The sequence below is a fragment of the Capsicum annuum genome, chromosome 4 (assembly GCF_002878395.1).
Source record: "Capsicum annuum cultivar UCD-10X-F1 chromosome 4, UCD10Xv1.1, whole genome shotgun sequence".
In the NCBI taxonomy this organism is placed as follows: Eukaryota; Viridiplantae; Streptophyta; class Magnoliopsida; order Solanales; family Solanaceae; genus Capsicum; species Capsicum annuum.
In genome coordinates, this window is record NC_061114.1 from 182,969,170 (window position 1) to 182,995,467 (window position 26,298).

The window sequence follows — 26,298 nt, forward strand, 5'->3', positions numbered from 1 at the left end:
CAAACCAAGATGTTCTTAGACTTTGCATTCTTTTTCAAAGCCAATAAGTCATCAGGAGTAAATTCACTCCTTACCTTCTTAACTTGTACACCATCAACCAACTTCATTAAAATAGTAGGTCCATTTATAATCCTATCCCATAATTCATAATCTTCACCTTTGATGAACATCTCCATTCTTGCCTTCCACCAGATAAAGTGAGAGCCATCAAAAGTAGAGGTCTAGTAATTCACTGACCTTCACTGTGACCAGTAGGAGGTGCGAAATTCATCATGTTGATCTTTTCTTAGGTGCTAGCCTTATTTAAGTCAACCTTGCTCTGTTACCACTTGCTAGAGTACGAGCCCTACTAATTGCCTATCTGTGGAACAAGTAAGTAAACGTGATTCAAAGAAGTAAAAGCTGAACACAGTGTTTTTATGTGGAAAACATCCGGCTTAAGAAAGGTGTAAAAAACCATGACCTGTACCTCTACAGGATTTAACCCCAACTTTACTAGAACACTTGAGCCTCAACAATCAACAAAATTACAAGACTTCTTGTAAACTAGGAATTAAAACTTCTAACTCCTATCCCTACAAAAACACAAATCTTCCCAAGATAAGTGTTCCCAAGTCGTTGAGTTCCCTAACTTGAAGACAAAACTCCTAACTCAGTTTATAGATCATTGAGACTAGAACAATGACTCATTACAACTCAAAGAACCTACTACTACAAACAGTCTATGACTTGCTAAGTAAAGGACCAGGTTTTTCTTCAAGTATGTGAATTATTTTGCTGAATGTTGATTATCTTTTCAATGCATTGAGTGAGTGCTTTTGAATTTGTTTCTTTTATTTAAGAACACACCTCATAGAGTCCTTCAATTGATGTGATCTTCTATGTTCAATAGGACTCTAGATAGTTTTACTCTTCTTTTTTCTGTCCCCTTTCTTATTTCTTTGAATAACATTCTTGTTTCAATAGGATTCTTCTCTTATCTCTGCAAGATTTCTTGTTCAACTCAACTTCTGATGTGATAAATGTTATCCACTTCTATTTGTACGCAGAATCATCTATTCATAACTTGTCTGCAGCTGAGCTTTGTTTACTTGGATGGATCAGCTTTCACAACATATTTCATTTACATGTCTATCACCAAAACTCCAATGCCCTAACAGTGCCAGTAAGATTTTTATTGTCAGATAAATCAAGTTGTTATAGAGTTGGTACCGCAAAGATTTTACTAGGAAATGTACCAGAAATGGCCAAACAAATTTCACCATCTGACACTTACGGTTGTTAATTTTGTGAAATCTGCCAGAAAATCTGGAAATAATAGTGGACAAGTATTTTCAAATTATTTTGAGGTGTAAGCTTGTTAGATGTTCTGTGGAAGTACTCTTTTGCTGAAAATGCTTAGACATGTTTGTCAATTTGCAATCCATTGACTAGCACATTTTCTTCATTAACACATTCTTTTGGCAATTGGAATCAGTACATGAAATTTGAGTTGCGTTGAACATTATTTTACTCCTCAATAATCAAAATTAGGTGCCTCAAATATTGGTTGAGAGACGATATCAAAGGACAAACAGAGATCTTCTCGATAATCTTCCTAGTACACCGGATAACATCAAACTTTCTCCAAAAGGTTCGTTCTGGATAGCTCTACTACAGGTAAGCCATGACCCATCTTTTCAATATCAAATAAATTACATCTGTTGTGTCAATTTAAGACTCTTGTATCTGTCTCTTCAACAGTTAATAGATCCTGGGTTAAATTTCATTCACACGTTGAGAGTTTCAAAACATTTGCTGGCAACTTTCCCCAAATCAATAAACTAGCGTGAGCTTAGTGCACTAGGCTACCCCATTTTTTTTAATGCATAAAGAAGCTCCGATTTGTGTTGAAAGACAACTTAATATAGAGGAGTTGCAAAGCTGATTTTGCAATTGAGGTGTAACTGGTTGATCTTAATTGCCTTTTGTTCTGCTCGAATGATCTATAAAAACTTTGAAATTTTGTAGTTGATTAATCTTAATTGCCATTTGTTCTTGTTAAGTATCCCACATCGGAAGAGCAAAGGGTCCTTAGTCTCCTTATAAGGCTTGGGCAATCCTCCTCCTCATGAGCTAGCTTTTGGAGTGTGAGGTAGGTCCAAGACCAATTTTCTCAGTTCTGCTCGAATAATCTATAAAAACCCGAACATTTGTAGTTGATTGGTATTGGTCGTCATTAATTCTGCTCGAATAATCTGTAAAAATATGGTCTTTTGTAGTTTAATGGTCTTGATTGCCACTTGTTCTGCTTGAATGATCTATAAAAATCTGAACGTTGGCTATTTTGATGATCTCTATTTGTTTTTGATCTATCAAGAAGCATTTCAAGTCAATATAGTTAAAAATTGGTATGATTGGAGTAATGTAGTTTCGGTGATTGTTTGGGAATGGAAATGCTTCCTCTGTTTTAATTTGTTTGTCTTACTTTCCTTTTTAGTTTGTTTCAAAAAGAACACCTTTACTTTCCTTTTTAGTTTGTTTCAAAAAGAACACCTTTTCCCTTTTCTGATTTAATTTCAATTTTCCACGTAACATGTTTAACACCACAAGATTAAATGACATTTTGGCACATTTTACAAATCTTTAGTTTAATACCACAAACTTCAAAAGTCTTGTTTATTTTGTTAAAGTTTGTGTCACGTCCAAATTAGACAAACAAATTGACAAGGAGGGCACTTATTATTGCTATGCCAGAGGTGGTTGTCTTGTTTCTATTTTTCTTCCTTGGCAAAAATAGAGAATCTTTTTTTATCAACCGAGAAATATCCAAGGGCTAGTGGCACATGGTACAGAACTCGGTGGATAATGAGCCAGCTCCTCTACCCTCTTCCACGTAAACACCGTGTTTTTGTCTACGGAAGGGCTCTAATTCGCGACGTGGAGTAACCTACACATCATACATTGTACTCTTACCACTATGCCAAAGCCTTGGTTGCTGCATAAATGGAGTATTTTCTGATGCGCTTTTTGATTTTTATGTTTCTTAGAGTGGAGGCACTCCAGAAACCAGAAATGGCTTGCTAGAAGTTCAGAAGGCCTTTCATGAAGCTGGACTAATATTTCGCAAAACAGGTTTTGACCTCAGGTTCTTTTTCTGCTTTCACATTTTTCTAAATATTGCGGAGTAGCTTTCTGATGAGTATCGTATTTAATTAAGCAAATGAAAGTTATCTAGAAGAGAGTTAAAAAACATAATGACTGGTTTACCTCTGTTTAATCTGCATCTACTAGTTCAGGAATTTTAGTAGGTCTATGAAAAGTTTCTGCTGGGTCTGTTATCCTCTGGTTCTGTCTTTTTGGTCACTCTCCATCATTGTACACATTGCAGGCTGTGCATCGCATTTCTCTTAAATAGTTCTCAACATCTCATTATTTCTTACTTCCTCTCATGTGTATGGTGTTGCCACTACACAGAGAAAACTCATTGCTTGACAACACTGCTAGAATTGAGGGTTGGTTAGCCAGATTCCCTATGTTTGATTAGCAGGGCGGAAGAACCTCTGAAATGTCTGCAGTCGATTTACTTCCAGCTGCCTTTCAGGTTTATCACTCTTAAAGTCACATTTCTATTCTCATTCTGTTTGTCTATCACAATTCACCGCTTTAAACTTTCCAATCTTCTCTACACAATTCTAGAAGGAAGAATATTTCATGCAACTCGCACAAGTTTCAGAAATATTTCATGCAACTCGCACAAGTTTCAGAAATTCAAATTAATTTGTGTAAATGAAATGTGATGATTGGTATGATGTTGTCTAATTAACTTATTTACAACCTCCAGAACTTCTTTAAACTTCAAACTTTAGCAAGCATGTATTATTTAAGTAGGACAATACAACAATAACATACCCAGTGCATTCCTATCTAGTGGAGTCTAGGGAAGGTAGAATACACGCAGACCATACCACTACCTCAGGTGAAGTAGAGAAGCTGTTATTGAAGTAGGACAATACTTATTATAATCCAAGGTCAGCCAGACTTTGTCGCATAAAATGAGATATACAGAATTATTTCATCTTGTCTCAGAACATTTTTATCATGTTGCCTCATATTTTTTTTACTCCAGGGAATTGATATTAGAGAGATGCTTGCTGGAGCTGCATTGATGGATGAAGCAAATAGGACCACTATGGTATGACTATATGGCCTTTTTCATGCTCTTTTGGCATATAAAAGTTGACTCTTTCAGTCTTTTGTATTTGAAGTGTTGAGAATATCTAGTAAATTTTTCAAGTACATACAACTGAAATAAGTTTCTCTAGAATTATAGGAACTATAGTTTCGCTTTTTGGCCAACTTCAGGAATAAATAAGATGGGCCATATTTTTTTTTGCTTCAAGAATCTGTCTTTGATTTGTGCTAGAACAAATTGGTGATTGCTATTGCGCCAACTTATTTTTTGTCATTAGGTTCGGGATAACCCTGCAACACTACTTGCTTTCTGTTGGTACTGAGCAACTGATGGAGTTGGATCCAAGTTGTGGTTCACCTTTAGATTTTTGGTTGTGATGTCGGAGGAGCATACAGTTGAGTATTTGACTATGTGGATATATTGTTTCTTACGTGTTAGAGGATATGGTTGTCCTCCCATACAAGGACAGTTCATTACTATTTAGTAGGAATTACAACATCTTGTCATGAAGTCTCTTGGAAAAGAGTTTGATGTGGATGGTAACCGAACATATTTCTCATAGTTCCCATGCTTTTAATTTTTCCAGAGTGAACTACACAAAATAGATGCATTTCCACTTACTCATGTAATCGTACTGAAGGAGATAAAGAGAAAAAACAGACATGAAAAAGAAGAGAAAAATCTGAGAAGCAGCAGTGAACCCTGAACCCTGAACTCACAACAAAAAGTAATCTACAGAGACAACAAAATATCAAATAATCTACAGAGACAACAAAATATCAAGACTAAAAAAGGAAGCTGCAGTTAGCATCAGTGAAAAATAACGTCCTTCCTCACTCCTCCTTGATGCAAGTGCTGCTGGTTACTCCAAGCTTAGCTCTAAGAATCTCAAATCTCTATTTCTGTAATACTTTTGTAAAAATATCAGCTAGCTAGCTGATCTTCACCACAACAATGCTTATTCTAAATTTCATTCTCTCTTTCAGCTTCTCGAATGGAATGATATTTGATTTTAATGCGTTTAGTCTTTCCATGAAAGACTGGATTCTTTACCATAGCAACTACAGACTTGTTATCATAAAGGATTTCTGTTGCTTTACTTGGCTAAAACGCCAAGTTGCTCAAAATTTTTCACAACCATAAAGCTAGATTAACAGCACCTGAGGCAGCAACTTACTCCGCTTCAGCAGTTGATTGAGCCATAACCCCCTGCTTCTTTGTGCACCAATAAATGACACCTGATCCTAGAGTGAAACAACATCCGAAAGTACTTTTCATGTCATTTTGTGACCCAGCCCAGTCACTATCAGTGAACCCCAATAATTTCATAGATGCGGTTCTTTTATAGAACAAACCATAATCAATGGTGCCCCAAATGTACCTCAAATTTCTTTTTGCGGCTTTGAGGTGAATTTCAGTTGGTGAATGCATAAACCTGGACAACACACTTGTTTTGTACATAATGAAATAGAGAACCAAGCAAACTTCTGAAAAATGAAGCATCAACCAAACCAGAATGATCCTTTTTCGTTAGTTTCTCTCCTTGAACTGCAGGCATAGTTACTAGTTTGCATTTGTCAAGATTAAACTTCTTTAATATTTTGGCAGCATATTTCTTCTGAGCAATAAGAATTCCTTGAGAAGATTGACTAACCTCCATTCCTAAGAAATAAGTCATCTTTCCCAGATCATTTATTTCAAAAACCTTCTTCATTTGCTCTTTGAAGTCTATGATAGACTTTGTGCTGCTTCCAGTCACCAATAGATCACCAACATAGAGAGAAACTAATGGAAAGTCGTCAGTTTGAAGTCTCATATACAAGGTTGCTTCATTGCAGCTTCTATTGAACCCCAAATTCAGTAGGTAACTATCAACTCATGAATACCAGGCACTAGGTGCCTGCTTTAAGCCACAAAGTGTTTTTCTTAACAAGTATACCTGGTCGCCAGATCCTCTAAAACCTTTAGGTTGCTCTATCTAAGTTTTTTCTTCAATAAACCCATTAAGAAAAGCAAACTTTACGTCCAATTGAAATACTTGACACCCTTGGTGTGCAACAACTGCAAGAAGTAATCTGATGATATCAAACCTTGCAAATGGTGCAAAGGTTTCAAGAAAATCAATTCCATGTTGTTGGGTATAACTTTTTATAACCAGCCTTGCTTTGTACTTGTTGAGTGTGCCATCTAAGTTCAACTTAGTTTTTAACACCTATCTAGTTCCAAGAACCTTCCTGTCGTGAGGTCTATGTACAAGTACCCACTTATCATTTTTGTTAATCACATTGAACTCTTCCCCCATAGCAGCCCTTTATTTTGGAATTTACAATGCATTGTCTATACTTGTTGGCTCTAATATAGCAACATTGCATCTTCTATTATGTCTTCAATTGATCTTGTACCTCTTACTGCAAAATCAACAGAATCTTCTTCATCTGGAATTGATTCTTCTTCTTAGACACTTTGTTCTTGATTAGTGTTCTGTAAAGGAGAAACAACCATATTCTTCTGGTCCCACATAGCATTCTCATCAAACTTAATTTTTCTACTCACTAGTCTTGATTCATAGAAAATGGTGATTGACTTAGCTTCACAATTTGACAAACTCCACATACATTAGAGTTTTTATTCATGGAAGGAAAATCTGTTACAAGTTCCTTATTTTGCATCACTTTTAAAGACTTAAAATTGATGTGGCCAAGCCTTTTGTGCCAGAATAACTGTCATCTTGTTTACCGACATAAGCTCCAATCTCAGTATGTTTTCAATCAAGAGGAAAGCTTCTATTGAGCATTTTGATCGTGAGAAATTTTATATCAGTTGGATCCATGATTTCACTTGCTTTATCTTTAAATAACAGTGCATAATTTTTCTCAAGCAACTGACCAACACTTAAAAGACTTTGTCTAATTTTGGGAACAAATAATACATCAGAGATAAGCTTTATACTTGATGGAGTTTGAACAACAACTACTCCTTTGCCCTTTGCATCTAAGAGTCTGCCATCTCCAACTCTGACTTTGGAAAAATAGTTTTTGTCCAGACTTTCAAAGTTATTCAAGTTAGCTGTCATATGATGTGTACATCCACTATCAACAAGCCACACATCATGATCTTGACATGCTATATTGCATTCTCTAATAATAGAAGCTGCAAACAACTTTTCTTCATGATCTTCAACATTTTCAACAACTTGAGTTGGCTGCACTTGAGCTTGCGGGGCTTGATTTGTTTTACAGACCTTATCCACATGACCAAACTATTTACAGACCTTGCATTGAACTCTAAGTCTGTACCGACAGAAATTCTCCGTATGATTGGTCTTTTTACAATAGGGACAAGGTGGATACTTCAATCTTCTATATCTCCCTTTGTTGTTATATTACTCCTTCTTCTCCTTGCCATGTCTTATATTTAATTGCCCTTTTAATTCACCATCAGACTAAGCTTTAGACTTTTGAGCAGCCACAAGAGCAACTTTATTTGAACTCTCTTCCTCGCTAAAAGTTTTTCTTTGCTCCACAGCTTGAAGAGCGTTGGATAGTTCATTCAACATAACATGAGACATATCTTCTATTAAGGAGATTTTTGCTTCGAACTTCTTTGGGAGTGTCACCATCACCTTCTCAACCATCCTTTGCTCTTCTACTTTTTCTCCTAACAATCGAATATGATTAACAATTTTCGTGATCCTATCAATATAATCTTTCACTTTTTCTGTCTCTTTTATCCTTAACATCTCAAATTCTTTTCTTAGATTTAATATTTGCATTTGTCTTATCCTATCACTCCCCTAAAATTCTTGCTTAAGCATATCCCAAGCTTTTTTGGAAGTTTGACAAGCCATTATCCTTGTAAAAATTGATTCGAAGACGCTGCGTGAATGAAAGACAAGGCTTTTGGACCTTTTCCAATCTCTTCTTCATGATTTCTAATCTACTGAAGAATTGGGTTTGCTCTCAAAGGTTCTGGAGCATTTTCTTCCTCATCATACTTCCATAAACCAAGACCTTTCAAGTATGTTTTCATCTTTACAGTCCAAACTTGGTAATTCTCTCTCTTAAAGATAGGAGGTGAAAGAGAAGAGTTGATGGATGCCATGTCAAAAAAAGAACTGGATAGAAAGAGACTTGAACAAGTTAAGCTTGTTGGGTGATCTTTGCTATTTTTTTCTTAGAAAAAATAGTCCATTAAAGATCAATCTTTCTCTGACACCAATTGAAGGAGAGAAAGAGAAAAAAAAAAGACATGAAAAAGAAGAGAAAAATCTGAGAAGCAGCAGTGATATTCATTCATATAGTATACAATAAAATATGGTTTATTCCTCAAAATCTGGGAACCTTTCTCCTTATGTTGTGCTGAAATAAAGCACAATCACATACTACAACTGGCTTATAAGGATCTAGAGCTCTAAGAAAAAAAGTAATCTACAGAGACAACAAAATATCAAATAATCTACAGAGACAGCAAAATATCAAGACTAAAAAACCAAGCTGCAGTTAGCATCACTGAAAAATAGCATCCTTCATCATGTACGTGAACCAACTCAGTCAACCACTTCTCATAAAAGGAACACTTATATTACTTCTTCTACTTTGATATTTTGTGTTTACTGTAAATTGCCTAGTGGAAACATAATGTGATTTTGATCTATTTAAATTCTTTAATTCTTGTTATGTACCTGCTTTGTCCTTTGTCTACTTGTCTAGGCTATTAATAGAAGTTCAGTTATGAATTAGATCTCCTTCATTCACTAATTTAGATCGTTGATAGAATTTCAGTTGTGAATAAGATTTCCTTGTGTATATGTTTATACTATTATTTGCCATTCACAAGTGAATCAAGGGATCAACGTTTATGGAAACAAAGGGATTACAGATCAGCATGCGTAAGCCTAGATTGTGCTTTTCACTTATCACTAAAGCAAAAATTAAAGAAGAAAATAAAAACAAGGAGGCTGGTGTACTTTTTTCTGAAGTTTATTTAAGTATTTGCTAACCTGTCATCATTTCAGCATCAATTAAGTTTTCTCTTTTTCTTGTTACCAGCTATATTCAACAACTCCTAGAAGGCGTGCACAATTTCTTTTCAACATTTATTGAAGTATTGCGTGAAAGCCCCCGGTCATGATTAGGAGCTTAACCTAGCGTTACAATTATTTTTCAATGTTTTCGGGTACACAAATCTGTATTTAGGCAAACAATAGCTTCAACACAAGTTGAAGTCTCAAACAAGAACACATATGAAGTTATACAACACCTTCAACACAAGATTAAAAAATAATCTATCAAAGAAGTATGTTGTTATTTAAGAAATAAGATAAAACAGAATTTTAAGGCCAAGTCCCCCGATTTCATAGAGTGTCCTTAAGGAATAATTCCTCTCATTGTACCCGAGGTTATGGAATCTTCCTCCCAGGATAAAATGGCCTTCAATCCAACAATAGCGATATGTTAAATTATTGGATTCGTCGAATTCACTCAACGGCTAATGATCACACAGAGTTTTTATAGAAAAGAAGAGTGTTTTTGCTGTCAAAAATCATGTTAATACCTGAGGAATACATCAGGTATTTATAGCCTTTATGTGTCCTTTCAGAAAGGATGCATTAGTTCAGCAAAAAGGCACCTATTCAGTATAGTCAAGTCACCTGTGCCAAGTCTGTGCTGGGCCTGCACCTGATCTGTGGCCGCAGGTGACACTGTCTAATTCCAGTGGCTACCTGTGCTACATCTTCACCCACAGCTCACGTACCTGCACTGTATCTACATCCACAGGTCACGCTATTGCACAAACTAGTGTGCCTTTTACCTTAAGGAGTCGCATCCCTTTAAGATGCGTAGCGTATGCGTTGGCATGGCGTCCGAAATATGCCCGCACATGGAGAAAAATAATTCTATCAGATTTTTGGATTAAATTTTACTTGTTTTTCAAGTTTCCAAATAAAATTTGTCTAAAAAATAGATCGCATTGATCGATCATTTGCCAAATCAAAATCTAAATCCAAATCCAAATTCAAAATCAAAGTCGAAGCCAAAGCCGAAGCAGAGCTAGCGACGACGACGGCGCAATGCACCTCTTGATTCTTGCCTCACTTACCATGTGGAGTAAGTGTTCCTTATTAAAAACACTTGAAAGTTCCCTTCTCCCACCAATATGGGAGAATTAGTTGACTTTCCATTTTTTAGTACACTTTCCATTTTAGTGTGGACTCATTTTTTCTCCACTGTTTTTTCTCTATTTTCCTTTCCATACACACCTTGAATCCAACAATCCCCCACATGAATGGGGAATGCCTATCTTTTGAAGAATTTATGGACAAGTATGTGATCATTGAGCAAAGACTTATTGTATTCTGATAAGTGAATTTTTCTTTGAACTTTCCATAGTGAACATACATCGAATGCACTCGGTCAATTGGTAGATTTGATATCTTTGAACCGTTGAGATTTAATGTACCCTTAGACAAAATATGTTACACAACCATCCTTTTACCATTTATGGTTCTTACAGTCTGTTCTTTTAAGCCATGAACATGTCCCTATTTCATAAGAGCTTAGAGAATAGGCCTTTACTAATATTCTCCTTGAAGCGGCTTCCACTTCGCCCTCACATGGGTGATTTCTAAACATTCAATCCTGTATATTAAACTATTTGTTAAAATCTTCCAAATTTATATAATCATTAAAAGACTTTTCACTATAAGTCTTATCTTTGTTTACTAAACATTGTCTACATCATGAGAATGGGTTGGTATATTGACAATGTTGAACCTGTCAGAGACAACTTTGTTTGATCTCTTTGAACCTAGCTCTTGGGATCTCCAGTCTACTAGGTAGAGTTACCGCCATGCTGACTTGTCCTAGGCCTTAAACCCATTCCCTCGGATGTCCTCTCAACTCCTTCTCTAGACAAGCCTTTTCTAAGTGGATCCGAAACATTATCCTTTGACTTCACATAGTCAACAGTGATAATTCTACTAGAGAGAAGTTCTGTAATGGTATTATGTCTCTATCTTATGTGATGAGATTCACCGTTATACATCATGCTCCCTGCCTTACCTATTGTCGCTTGGCTATCATAGTGTATACATACTGATGCCACTGGTTTGGGACAATAAGGAATATCTTCCAAGAAATTTCGGAGCCCTTCTGCTTTTTCACCGGATTCATCCAATACGATAAATTCAGATTCCATTGTGGAGTGAGCAATACATGTCCTTTTGGATAATTTTCAAGAGACCTCTCCTTCATCGATAGTAAATACATATCTACTTATGGATTTTACTTCATTCGATCCAGTGATCCAATTTGCATTACTATATCCTTCAAGTACCGCGGGATATTTATTATAATGCAATGCATAGTCTTGAGTATTTTTAAGATACCCTAAAACTCTTTTCATTTTCATTCAATGATTTTTATTGGGATTACTCATGTACCAACTCAACTTACTAATAACACATGCTATGTATGGTCGTATACAATTTATTGTATACATTAAACATCCTAATATTTTTGCTTACTCCAATTGTGAGTCACTTTTACCTTCATTCTTTCGAAGTACAAAGTTCTCATCCAATAGAGTCTTGGCAATATCAAATTTCATATAGTTGAATTTGTCAAGTACCTTTTCGATGTAATGAGACTGTGACAATGCCAATCCTTATAGAATTCTATGGATTCTTATTCCTAAGATCACATCCGTAACTCCAAGGTCTTTCATATTGAACTTGCTTTCGAGCATTCATTTCATTGCATTTATGTCAGAAATGTCTCTACTGATGATCAACATGTCATCCACATATAAACAAACAATGACTTGGTGATTTGGAGTTTCTTTAATATAAACACATTTATCACATTCATCAATCTTGAACCCGTTTGCCAACATGGTTTGGTCAAACTTTGCATACCATTGGTTAGGTTCTAATTTTAGTCCATAAAGTGACTTAACAAGTTTACACACCTTATTTTCTTTTCTTGGAAGCATAAAACCCTTAGGCTGTTCTATGTAAATTTCTCCCTCAAATTCTCTAATTAGAAATGTTATTTTCATATCCATTTGATGGATTTCAAGATCATATACTGCTACCGAGGCAATTAACATCCGAATTGACGTTATCCTCGTTACTGGAGAGCATGTATCAAAGTAATCAAGGCCTTCTTTTTGTTTAAAACCTTTTACAATAAGTCTTGTCTTGTATTTCTCAATAGTACCATCAACTTTCATTTTTCTTTTAAAGATCCATTTAGAACCTAAAGGTTTATTTCCTGGAGGAAGATCAACCAACTCCTACGTATGGTTGCTTAAGATTGAATCAATCTCACTATCGACTGCCTCTTTCCAAAAGGATGAGTCCGAAGATGCCATCGCTTCTTTAAATATTTGAGGCTCATTTTCTAAGAGAAACATTACAAAATTCAATCCAAGTTGCCATTTTTTGACATGTACTACATCTTGGATTCTCATTATTATGCACATCCTCACTTGGTTTATTTCAAGGCTATTTAGACCCCCCACTAGACTGTTCATGTCTAGTTTTATACGGATAAACGTGTTCAAAGAATTCAATATTATCTGATTCAATTACCATATTTTCAATGATATCCAGATGTTTAGATTTATTAACCAAAAATCAACATGCTTTGATACTTTTAGCATATCCTATGTACACACAGTCCACCATCTTAGGTCCTATTTTTACCCTTTTAGGTATAGGAACTTGGAACTTCGCTAGACACCCCCACTCTTTGAAATATTTCAAGTTGGATTTTTTTTTTCATATGGAATTGATTGTGTCTTACTATGGGGCACTCTATTGAGCATTCAGTTAGCCGTAAGGATAGCTTCCCCCCATAAGTTTTGCGGTAAACCTGAACTTATTAGTAAGACATTCATTATTTTCTTCAAGGTTCAATTTTTTCTTTCTGTAATTCCATTAGATTGAGGTGAATACAAAACTGTAGTTTGATGAACAATTTCATTCTCTACATATATTTGCGCAAAGGGAGATTCATATTCTCCGCCCCTATCACTTCTTATCATTTTGATCTTTTTCTCTAATTGATTTTCAACATTAATTTTATATTTCCTAAACATATCTATTTCTTCATCCTTACTATTTAGCAAATAGACATAACAGTATTTAGTGCAATCGTCAATAAAATTTATATTATACTTTTTATCACGAGATGGTGTTGACTTCATATCACAAATGTCAGTGTGATTAAGTCTAAGAGATTGGAATTCCTTTCAACGAACTTATATGGATGCTTAGCATACTTTGATTCCACACACGTTTGATATTTGATTTATTGTACTCAAAGTTTGGCAAAACTTCTAAGTGAATCAGTTTTTGCAATATTTTGTAATTAACATGGCCTAATCGTTCATGCCATAAATCATAAGACTCAAGCAAGTAAGAAGAAACTGAACTTTTATTGATTTTAACATTCATTACATTTATTTTGAATAGGCCCTCATTGAGGTAGCCATTTCCTACATACACTTCTCCTTTACTAAGTATATTTTTTTCGAAAACAAATACACATTTGAATCTGTTTTTGTCTAAAAGTGAAATAGAAATCAAGTTCTTTCTTAAATTTGGTACATACAGGATATTGTTGAGTGTCAACACTTTGCCTAAAGTTATTTTCAAGCATACTTTTCCTATTCCTTCTACTTTTTTAGTAGCGAAGTTTGACATGTAGATTTTTTTTCCCCTTGAGGTAGAGCAAAAGCAACAAATAACTCCTTATTAGCACAAACAAGACGGGTGGCACTGGAGTCCATCCACCATTCGCGAGGATTTCCCACTATGTTACATTCTGACAACATAGCACATAGATCATCCATTTCTTTCTTGGACTCAGCAACATTTGCTTGGTCCTTCTTCTTCTCTTTCTTTAGGGTATGATAATCCGTGGACTTGTGGTCAATCTTGACACAGTTAAAGTACTTCCCCTTGAATTTATCCTTGGATTGATTTCTTTCATGTCCAGCTCTCTTGCATTTTTTGAAGTTGTGGTCTTCTTCTACAATATTTGCTTTATTCATTGAAGAATTTCCTTTCGACCTTCTTTCCAAAGCCTTATTGTCTTCTTCAATGCACAATCTAATGATTATATTTTTGACAAATACCTCCTTATGTTTTTGTTTTAAATAGTTCTTGAAGTCTTTCCATATGGGTGATAGCTTCTCTATTATTGCTGCTACTTGACATGCTTCATTCACGATAAAACCTTCCGCAAGGAGATCATGGATGATCACTTGCAGTTCCTGCAGTTGGGAGATAAACGACTTGTTGTCTATCCTTTTATATTTTAGGAATCTTACAACAAAGAACTTTTTAGTTCCTACATCCTCTATCTTGTACTTCTATTCCAGCACTCCTCACAACTCTTTTGTTGTTTTTGTTCTACTATACATATTGTAGAGATCATCTTGGATACCACTCAAGATGTAGTTCCTGCAAAGGAAATCTGAGTATTTCCAAAACTCCACAATTACAAATCGCTCTTGTTCAGAGGTTCCCTTGGGAACCTCTGAAGCTTCCTCAAATATGAATCTTTGAAGACAACGAGTTGTAAGGTAGAAAAATATTTTTTGCTGCCACCTTTTGAAGTCAATACACGCAAACTTTTTGGATTTCTCCATTGGTGCCATTACCGGTGAAGTATTCATATGACTTGTTGTCGCAATACTAGTTGCTGCCACCATCGTTGCACCGTTATGCACTTGACTATTCGTAGTCATTTTCTGTCACAACAAGATAGTAACTTTAGTATATCAAAATACTATTAACAAAGTTGCAGCAACTTTAAACACCTCTTGTTTCTAGTATAATGATGAAGTTTTTATGAATTTCAATCGACAACCGAGTGATCTTTAACTTGTGATGAAGATTTTATGTCTTCAAATCACTAGTTAAGTTCAAACGGAGTAGAAAGCTTAAAGCTTTAATCTCCAGAAACCAAGCTATACAGATTTCGGTTTATTCCTTAAGATTGTTATTTTTCAATATTTTTGGGTACACAAATCTGTATTTATGCAAACAATAACTTTAACACAAGTTCAAGTCTCAGACAAGAACACCTATGAAGTTATACGACACCTTCAACACAAAATTAAAAAATAATTTATCAAAGAAGTATGTTGTTATTTCAGAAATAAGATGAAACCGAATTTTAAGGACAAGTTCTCTGGCTTCACGGACTGTCCTTAAGGAATAATTACCCTCACTGTACCCGAGGTTATGGAATCTTCCTCCCAGGATAAAATGGCCTTCAATCCAACAATAGCGATATGATAAATTATTGGATTCGTCGAATTCACTCAACGGCTAATGATCACACAGAGTTTTTATAGAAAAGAAGAGTGTTTTTGCTGTCAAAAATCATACTAATACCTGAGGAATACATCAGGTATTTATAGCCTTTATGTGTCCTTTCAGAAAAGATACATTAATTCAACAAAAAGGCACCTATTTAGTACAGTCACGTCACCTGCACCCAGTCTATGCTAGACATGTGCCTGATCTATGACCACAGGTGACACTGTCTAATTCCAGTGGCTACCTGCATTGCATCTGTGGCCACAGATTGCGTACCTGTTCTGTATCTGCACTCGCAGGTCATGCTATTGTGCGAACCAGTATGCCGTTTGCCTCGAAGGGTCGCATCCCTTTGAGAGAAAAACAATTCTATTAGATTTTTGGATTAAATTTCACTTGTTTTTCAAGTTTTCAAATAAAATTTGTCTAAAAAATATATCTCATCGATCATTTACCAAATCCAAATCCAAATCTGAAGCCGAAGCAGAAGCTGAGTTGAGCGAGCTCTGATGACGACGACACAAGGCACCTCTTAGTTCTTGCCTTACTTACCATGTGGAGTAAGTGTTCCTTATTAAAAATTCTTAAAAGTTCCCTTCTCCCACCAATGTGGGAGAATTAGTGGACTTTCTATTTTTGAGTACACTTTCCATTTTAGTGTGGACTCATTTTTCCTCCACTATTTTCCTCCATTTTCCATTCACACACACCTTGAACGCAACGGTTACTTGTGGTGACTACCTCTTTGGAATATATAGATTAGTTCTTCTAATATTTTAGTTTAGTGGAGAGACTGGAAGGGGGAGTGGAAGGTCTAGTGTAAGAAAGACAAGATGTTCTAGAGGCTTCATTCAGTGAGAAGTTGAATGCTCTATTGACTGACCTACTATGAATTTGATGTTGATGAACAGAAGATAATAGTTCTGGAAATTGAGATGACACAATTTTAGCATTTTCCTGTATAAAAGGAATAAGATGCTGGTTAATTTGTATAGAAGTTTGAATACTCTCCTGATAAAAAAAAAGATTGTCTAGGCACTGCTTGAAGGAATTCGCAGCTTTTCGTATACTATTTTAATTTCTCAGTACCTCATTGGTAATGGTGTTTGTCAATAAAAAATTTACCTTATCAAAAGAGATTTTTGTAAAAGTTTGACCCAAGGCCTCTATAACAAAATCACACTGTTTGTGCTTTGTTACATACTTTTTTCCTTGCACAGTAATGATCTTTTCTTCTTTTCTATTTTATTTCTCTTGCTATTTGTGGCTTTATTCAAAAGGTTGATCCGTGCTTGCATGATACACGAACAAAGTATGGAATCAAAAGCTATACTATGATATGAATATGAAAGCTAAAGATAGATAGCGAAGCAATAAGATAGACACAATGCAAGGAATTGAAAGCAAATAAAGGGTGTAACAAACCCTATATCCTCAATCAATCAAACCGAACAAAGCACCTAAATCTTATGTACACCACAAGGGAATCGATTCCTAAGCAACCCACGTTTCTAAACAAAAGATTAACATAAGAGAATCCATGCTTACCTCACACTCTCACAAGTATTCAAATTTATAATTCAACATAATTCAAAAAAGTCCTATTTATAGTCTAGGCTAGGTTATTACATCATATAGACCTAAAACTGACCTATTTAGGAAAGACAAACACATAGAAGCCCATTAGGCACTTACTTGAGCATATAGGGCGCACATGGGGTACATCACAAGGATATAGTGGGCTATTTAGACCCGCTCTAGCAAATCTAGGGAGCACCCCCAAAGCGGATAGGGCACATCTCCTCTTTTGGGGGCTTTCTAGCCTAGTTTGGTTTTCTATTGGCCTCTCTAACATCCCTTGAGTCTCCTTGGTCATCATAATCATCCAATGGATACCTTTTGATAGCCCTCAAGAAGTCTTCAAGTGTTATTTGACCCGTAAGCATCCTCTCTAGAAACCCAGAGACCATTTGGCTTGTATTATCCTACTATTCTTGAAAAGGATTCGATCTCGAATCCAAACCTTACAACATAAAAAGAAGGAAAAAAACCTAATATCCTCATAGCACGAGGGTTAGAATTAGCATATTCAATCATACCATCATGCCAAAGTTGCAATGCTTAAGATATAACCAAGCATCAAAATGATCAACAAAGGGTATATAACCCTGCAAAGTAAGATCTACTTGGTTATTCAAGAGATTTGGTCAAAGGGGTATGATAGATGAACCATGGTAATCATTGAACCACTTATGAAGGATCACATGGATTCTAAGTCTCAATAAACTCATAACCCCACTATAGAACTTATATTTGGTAGAAACCCTTCCCTTACACAACTTTGGCCTCTCAAGTAGATTAGAAATCTCCAAGATAGACTTTCCATCATAGGGATGAGTTCTAACACCCTCACCCATGGTTGGCTTGTCTTCTTTCCCAAACACCAAGTGGTGTGGAGAAGAATCTCCATATTTTAAATAATCACCGGTATCAAATATGTAGATTGTCCATGGACATGGGTTTAGAAAACATTTATTTCCCCCAAGACTACCACCAATACAATCTTTTGTACCCTCTATACTAGCATAATCATCAACAAAGGAAATTAGAGGATCATTCCCATTCAATCGACCAACAATCTCAACATCATCATTCACTTGACGTCCTTTAAACACTTTACAAACATTCCTAAGTGATAGGTTAGGTTCACACAAAAGTCGGTCCTCGTGACTTCCACAAGACAATGTACTATCACTTATAACAATGGCTTCAACACTAGGTGGACACAAATCACTCTTACTAGAAGAGTCAATTTTGTCACCATAAGGACCAACTAGTGTTTCCACACTTTCAAGTTATACATTATCATCATGAAGTAAAAAGACATTAGGCTCACTTAAAGATAAACTACCTTTCACACTTAGTTGGCTACTAGACTCATTTACTAGAGTGCAAGAGTTAGTTTGATTACCTTGAAGTTCGTTTGGAGCATGTACACTCAAAGAAACTCGGGAATTTGGTGGATTGGATAGGACAGAGTTAGGGAGTGTAGGCGATCTATTATTTTATCTATCCTTCTTGAGAGTGAACTTTCCATGCTTTCCATTCTTTGATTTACATCTTGTTTCACGCTCATTATGACCGCCATTAAAGTTTCCATATTTATCTCTCCCGAATCTCTTAGGATGCCTGGTACCTATATAAAAGGAATACTAAAAAAAAACAAAAACTACAAACACGTTAAATGTTAAGAAATCAACCTCACAAGCTCTCAAAGTTTCCACCTTTAGTTCATCTCTCAATTGGTGTTGCAAGCGTTGATAGATTGTTTATACTCCAATGAGATTGCTTGGTACCAATTGTGGCTTGAGGTCAGAATAGATCCTTGTTTGAAATTTAAAAGAAAAAACTCAAAATCAACTAACGTACTTGAATAAAAAAGGTTCAATGAAAACAAAAGAGAAAAGCACACAAGAACGAATAAGAAAGAATCGGACTCTAGAACCAATTAATCAACTAATAGATCAATTATTAGTTGTTAATTAGTATTTAATAATCAAACTATTAAGTTAATAATTAAGAAATGAAGTTAGATTGATGGAACCTTGCAAAAAGTGTGTTGAAAAGGGTGATCTGCGCTTGGAACAAGCTGAAGCTAATCGGGAGCGGACCTAGAGCATATGGGGGAATACCCAACACATAAGATACTCTTTTGGGATAATATTGACTTGATTTATCAGGTTGGGTGCACTTCCAAGGCACCCCCAAGGCAGATCAGCCTAAATGCCTGCACAAGGGGCTAAAATGTATTTGTTGTGGTCTCTTTTGTCCTCTTCTCTTGGAATATTCTTTGGATATTCCAAGGTGCTCTTGTACTAACACTTCTGTACACTTTTGATTTATATTTTTTTGGATCAAACAACAACTTACTGATGAAGAGTCAACTTGAAGATATGAATCTTCTGAAGAACACCAAGAACAAATTTGAAAATTCAAAATGCACAACTTCACCGTCTTGGCTCGAAATTCCACAAAATTTTAACCATAGGCTCTCCTCAACATAAGGAACACATTACAACAATCATTAGCCTTCAAAACATCACCAAAACTTCCAGATTTTCAAACCCACTTATATTTTCTTCAACCTTCAAAACTGTAAAAATGGTGGATTTTTCAAACTTCTTCAAATGACACCATCTTTTAACCGTAAGATTCTTTCAACATTGGAAACACTTTTTCAATTTCATCAACTTCAAATTCCAACCAAAAATTTGTAGATCTAAGAATCCATTTCCTCAAATTTTAAGAGAACAATGGTGGTTTCTTTCAAATGCACTTCTAAATACACTAAATGACCAAGTTCCAACCTAAATATCACATAGATGAAACAAATCTAGTGTAGAAACAACAAGGACCCAAGAACACAAATTTTTTTGGAGGGTTTTCTTAAAAATGTTTTTACGACACTTTTTTTTTTAGATAAAAAACCCAGGGTTGACTTCGTGGAAATAAAATCAAGCTTAGCTCTAATACCAAATAATACACGAACAAAGTACAGAATTGAAAACTAAACTATGATACGAATACAAAAGGTAAAGATAGATAGAGAAGCAATAAGATAGACATAATACAAAGAATTGTGAGCAAATAAAGGGTGTATCAAACCCTAAATCCTCAATCAATTAAATAGAATAAAGAACCTAAATCTTACGTAGACCTCAAGGGAATCAATTCCCAAGCAACCCATGTTTCTAAACAAAAAATCAACACAAGCGAATCCACGCTTGCCTCACACTCTCACAAGCGTTCAAATTCATAATTCAATATAAACTACTTACTAAAATGAAAAAAATCCTATTTATATTCTAAATTAGGTTATTACATCATATGAGCCCAAAAGTGACCTATATAGGAAAAACAAACACATAGAATCCTATTAGGCATTTGCTTGAGCATATGGGGCGCACATGGGGTACATCCCTAGGGTATAATGGGCTATTTTGACCCGCTCTAGCAGATCTAGAGTGGGTTGGAAGCACCTTCAAAGCAGATAGGGTGCATCTCCTCTTTCAGGGACTTTCTAGCATCGTTTGGTCTTCCATTGGCCTCTCTAACATCCCTTGAGTTTCCTTGGTCATCATAATCATCCAATGGATTCCTTTTGATAGCCCTCAAGAAGTCTTAAAGTGTCATTTGACCCATAAGCATCCTCTCTAGTAACCTGGAGGCCATTTGGCTTGTATTATTGCAGGGAAAAAGGCCAACTCTATATCTACTGATTGGGAGTCTGTCATAGTCACTATGCAGGAAGTGACTCCTAGTCTATTAGAGCTCTAGTATCACTCTACGAGTGAGATGTTGGGATTTATGCTTCATTTGTCAATATTTAATGCTTACCATCAACCTGGTATTTCCTTATCCTTTCGTTTCTTACACAGACTTCAATAAGAGCTAGCTAATGATGCTTGTTCATGTGAACCATCTTTAATTGAAATGAAAAGTATCTATCTAACTTGTATCATAGTTGAATCATAATTAGATATGCGAGGAATATCACATTGGCTAACTGGTTCAATTGGTTTTATGGCCCTTTATAAGTTTTTTGAGTTTATGTCAAATCTGCCTGGTGATCTTTATATTTACACGTAAGAAATCTAAAAATAAAAAATGAGATCTTCATGGGGTCATTTTCTTCTGTTCAAATTGTATAAGGTGCCTTTTAATTAAAATTAATTTATGTCCTACTCACGCAAGGCCAACTAACATCTATTATGGCGTCAGGTATGGAGGCTGGGAAAAATACTACTGGAGAAGTTATTGTGCTTCAAAAATGTATCCTTCAAGTAATTAACGAGACCAGGTATGTTGATGAGATCTTGGTTCTTATTATTCTTGCTTGGGTTGAAAAATGCTGATGCAAAATTTCTCTCTCACATTTCCCCCTTTGGTGATATGGCAGCTTTTAACTATGTTGTTTATTTTTTTAGTTGTAAATAACCCGTTGAACCACTTAATCTAGTGGTAATAGCTCACCTATTGCGATTGTGAAGATGTATGATCCATATCTTTGTGGCTTCAATCCCTTTTTTTGGTTATATACATATACAATAGGATGCATATTGATGACTGCCCTTTGCAATACTGACAGATTGAGATGATATATAATATTATTATAGATATGGATGCTAATGACAGAGCTCTTATCGTCAAAGGTAGTTATAGTTATCCTCGGAGCATAAAGTTTATCTGGGGGAATATAATGTTGATGACTTACATGCCTATATCTTGAATCATACATTCTGGCTTTGTGGTGGTGGAATGTGTATCTACTTACATATGAGATTACATATGTGCCCAAGATAGGTTCTGGCCTCGTGGTGGTGGATTATTGGGGATTCCAAACTTCTAGAGTTGTTGCGCTCCAAAAGTGTCCCCTTTAAGTACTCTATTGGACAATTAAATTTTTGAGGCCAAAAATAATAATTCTAGATAACAAAATATTGTAATAATCAATTTATTTATTTCAATTTGTGAGTGTTACAATCTCTATGAATCCTCTGATTCTCCTTTTCAAATATAAATTTAAGGGCTTAAAGCTTGATCTTGAATTTGAACTTGATTTGTTGATTTGAGGGTCTTGATCTTGGCTTGTGCTTGAATTCAAGGGCTTTTGATCTTGTTCTTAAATATTGCGGTCTTGATCTTGAATCTTGATGAATTTGATTTGAATGCTTGAGATTTTTAGAAAAATTGTAGCGTGAGTTCCGTGAGCTTTCGCTTGCTACTTATTAGAGTTCTAGGGGTCCTTTTATGAATTATGAGACTCTTATTTATAGTTATGGAAAAGAAAGAGTGATGATGAAGATTGACTTCCTTTGACCAATCAAATTCAGGTGACATGACGCCTTTTATGGGCTTTTGATTTCACTAGGCCTGCTGCATCATTTCAATATGTGGCATGATCCTATTGGCTTCTTTACTTGACTTGGCATGCCATGTCATTTGACATGTGATGCTTATTTGGTATTTTAGAATATGACAATACTTGCGCTTAAGCTGTTGGGAAAATAGGGTAATTTTCTCACTACAACAGAACAACTTAGTAAAATGAACTAGTTCAGAGCAATTGAACCAGATAGAACACTAACAAAAATACCCAACAAATAATAGTGAATACTAAAAATAAAGAGACTAGAAAATTCTGATAATGGAGTTCAGCCAAAAAGGCTTAATCTCTGACACCGCTTAAGGCAACCTTTTCTATTAATTATGGGAGAAGAGAACAATTTGGAATATATTAAATGGGAGGAGGAAGAGTTCTTTTATAACTCTAAAACCTCTTCCCCAAATACTAAAACTATGACGTGGGTGAAAAAGATCCAAAAAACAACAAATGTCCACCTTGGCTCAATTTCAATCCCACCAAAATACAAATCTTCTCAAATAAACAAATAATAAAAATAGTCTTTTACAGCACTTACAATTTTGCGCTGCAGTTAGGAGTAGAATTCAGCACCGACTGAACCCAAGGATGGGAATTCACCTATTATTCGGTGAAGGGTGAGATCCTTAGATACAATCCTTGTGTTCCAGAACTACGTAGCTAGAATAGGTTGAGATTTCCCTACACATAGGTCTAATACATCTCATTTGAGTTTACCTGATAGCAGGGGCAGATAAAAAGAGCTCACAAATAGAATAGGGTTTACTCATATGTTGTCTCTACCCGTGGGATGGTATTGACACCCTTCCAGCTGGGGTTATAGGTTGGATCCCACCAGTTCAAATTCGAGGCATGTCGGTTAGATGATTACTTCCCACAGTCTCATTTTCAATCTCATTCTCAGTCTCAGTAAAAGAACTCAGATAGTTCTTCAGATTTCATGACTATCAGATACATTCAACTCAGATATAGTATGGAACTTAGTTAGTTCCATCAGATTTAGGACTGTCAGATACAATCACTAATGTTATCAATTATATTCGTTATCAATAACTCATGTTATCAGTTATATCAATTATCAGAACTCATGTTATCAACATTCATATTCATGTCTGTCAGATATGGTCAAACATATCAGTTCTTCATATTCATGGTTGTCAGATACAGTCAATCAAATTAATTCTTAATAATTAGACAATCAAATACAATCAACCAGGCCAGTTCCTCATAATCAGAACTGCCAGAAATAGTTATTCATATATCAGTAATATAGTTTCAGTCCTTCAGTATTTAACAATATAGTACCAGTTCCCTATTTATTAGTGACTTATATATCAATATCAGTAAAATCAATCAATCAGTATCTCAGTATCAATAAGCTCATGTTGTCAATATTCAGACACCGTATTTAGTATCACCATGAGTTTAGTTATAGTTACTTATGTATGTATGTATTCTCACGTTCATATCGGTCAGCATTGTTCATGCATATAACCTTTTGCATTTAGCCTACCTCACTTGCATACCAGTACATTCAAAGTACTGACGCATTTGCGCTATGGTGCCTTATACCATAGGTTTAGAAGCACAAGCTCCAGAGCATCAGTAGCATTCCAGATTTCAACAGACAGAGTCAGTAGTGAGTCCTCATCATTCGAGGATGATAGTATTTGATTAGTTCATTCTTTCAGTACTTATTTATTTTAGTAGATAGAGTTAGTTGAGGACATGTCCCATCAACTCTTTATTCAGATAGTTTAGAGGCTTTCAAACTATAGCATATCAGATAGTTATTTTAGTTTGTTTTTGGGTATTGTTATACCATTTTCAAACATTGCTGTTATTAGATGTTTATTCAGATTTGAACCTTATAGCCATTCAATATATGTTTCTGCGTTTTTCAATATTTTATGCAGTATACAGGTACAAATATCAGTCATGTGTTAGCTTGTGGTCCTTCGGGGTCATGAGCACCATATTGCATTCTGGTTCAGAAAATTGGGGTGTTACAAACTTGGTATCAGAGCCTAAGGTTCAATATAGTCCTAGAAAGTCTGAAAGTCATATCTAGTAGTCTTGTACATGGGTGTGTTGTGCACCATATTTATGTATAGGAGGCTATGAGATGTTTTAGGAATAGTTTCCCTTTCTTCAATATTTATGTCATGCCAGTGAGCAAAAGCTCTAATTAAACTCTCACTCTAATTTGCTTCTTCCTTTCGTTTACAGAACATGTCTCAGAAAGGACTAGTTAAAGAAGAACCAAAAACCAGTCTGCACCTCAGCCCATCAAAGCAAATTCCTTAGATGAACACATCTCTTATGCAAAATTCAGGACTGCATTCACTACTCTAGCCAGTTCAGTCGTTGCTCAGAATGAGCAGCTAGCCACTGTTCCAGCCGACACAGAGGCCAATGCTGCTGCAGCTAGGATTCATAACTTTACCCAAATAAATCCTCCCTTTTTCACTGGTTTTAAGTCCGAAGAGGATCCACAGGAGTTCCTCGATCAGGGTCAGAAAGTCACAGACATCATGGGAGTGACTTCAAATGAGAGTGTAGAATTAGCCACCTATGAGCTATAAGATATAGCCCATATATTTTTTAAATAATGGAAGGTAGACAGGGGTACAGATACAGAGCCTATAGAGTGGGAAGAGTTCGCCATAACTTTCTTAGATAGGTTCTTTCCCATAGAGAAGAAGGAGGCTAAGGTGTTAGAGTTCATCAATCTTAGACAAGGTACGATGAGCGTGAAAGAATACTCCCTTAAGTTCACCCAGTTAACCAGGTACGCTCCCCATGTAGTGACAGACAATAGGTCCAGAATGAATAAGTTTGTGTCTGGGGTATCAGGTAGAGTGGTTAAAGAGTGCTGGACTGTGATGTTAATTAGTGATATAGACCTGTCTAGGTTGATAGTCTATGCTAAAAAATTGAGAAGCATAAGCTTAAAAAGAAAGAGTGAGAAAATAAGAGGGTTAGAACAGGTATTTACAGTCTTTCTCAGCCGAGGTCAGGGGGTAGTGAGAGCAAAGTTCTTACTCATCCCTTTTTTCAGACTTGTGGTAAGCATCATAAGGGCGTGTGCAAGGCTGGCAGTAGTGTGTGTTTTGGCTATGGAAAGCTAGGCCACAGAGTCAGGGATTGTCCCCAGTCAGGCTATTAGAGTTATCTCCGCTCCTCACTTTAGTCCGGTTGCTTGAATCAGCAGGGTGCCAATTCCAGTGCTATCAGTGTGCAACACCCAAGCAGACTCTATGAACTTCAGTCCCAGAAAAATCGAGAAAGTCCCCCTTATGTAGTTACTGTTAAGTTATAGATCTCTCATTTATATGTTCACGCTTCTTTATATTCATGAGTTTTTTTTCTTTAGAAACCTTGCATAGCAGTAAAAACATGGGGTTAGAAAGTCAAGTCTTCAGATTCTAGTGATAGTTCCAGTATGTGTAGGTAAGGGAGATGATTCCTAACCTACTCTTATCTCGGTGCAATTGTTTTGTATCACAGTCATCACCTTACCTACGCATGTTTCACACACTTCCTATATGATAGTGTGTGTATGTAATTCCAAGTAGGACGAGTTCTAACACCTTTAATAGTACGAGTCATGATCCATGAATATAGTTAATATTCTCATGTTTTCCATTATGATAGTATACTCTTTCAGTTCCCAGTATAAGGAGTTCCAACTCATTAAGTGTTAAGAATCATATGTCATGAACATAGAAACACCAAAACTCAAGTCATACAGCATATGACTTATGTACTAGTGCTAATCTTTACAGTATGCTTAGTTCCTGCTATTTATTCTATGATCCTAACAATTATATAAATTCAGAACAG

At 35.7% G+C, this 26,298-nt stretch overlaps 1 pseudogene; it reads left to right on the forward strand.

Moving 5' to 3' along the window:
- Window positions 1-1,232: 1,232 nt before the first annotated feature.
- On the forward strand, window positions 1,233-21,872 carry LOC107868786 (annotated as a pseudogene).
- Window positions 21,873-26,298: the final 4,426 nt, after the last annotated feature.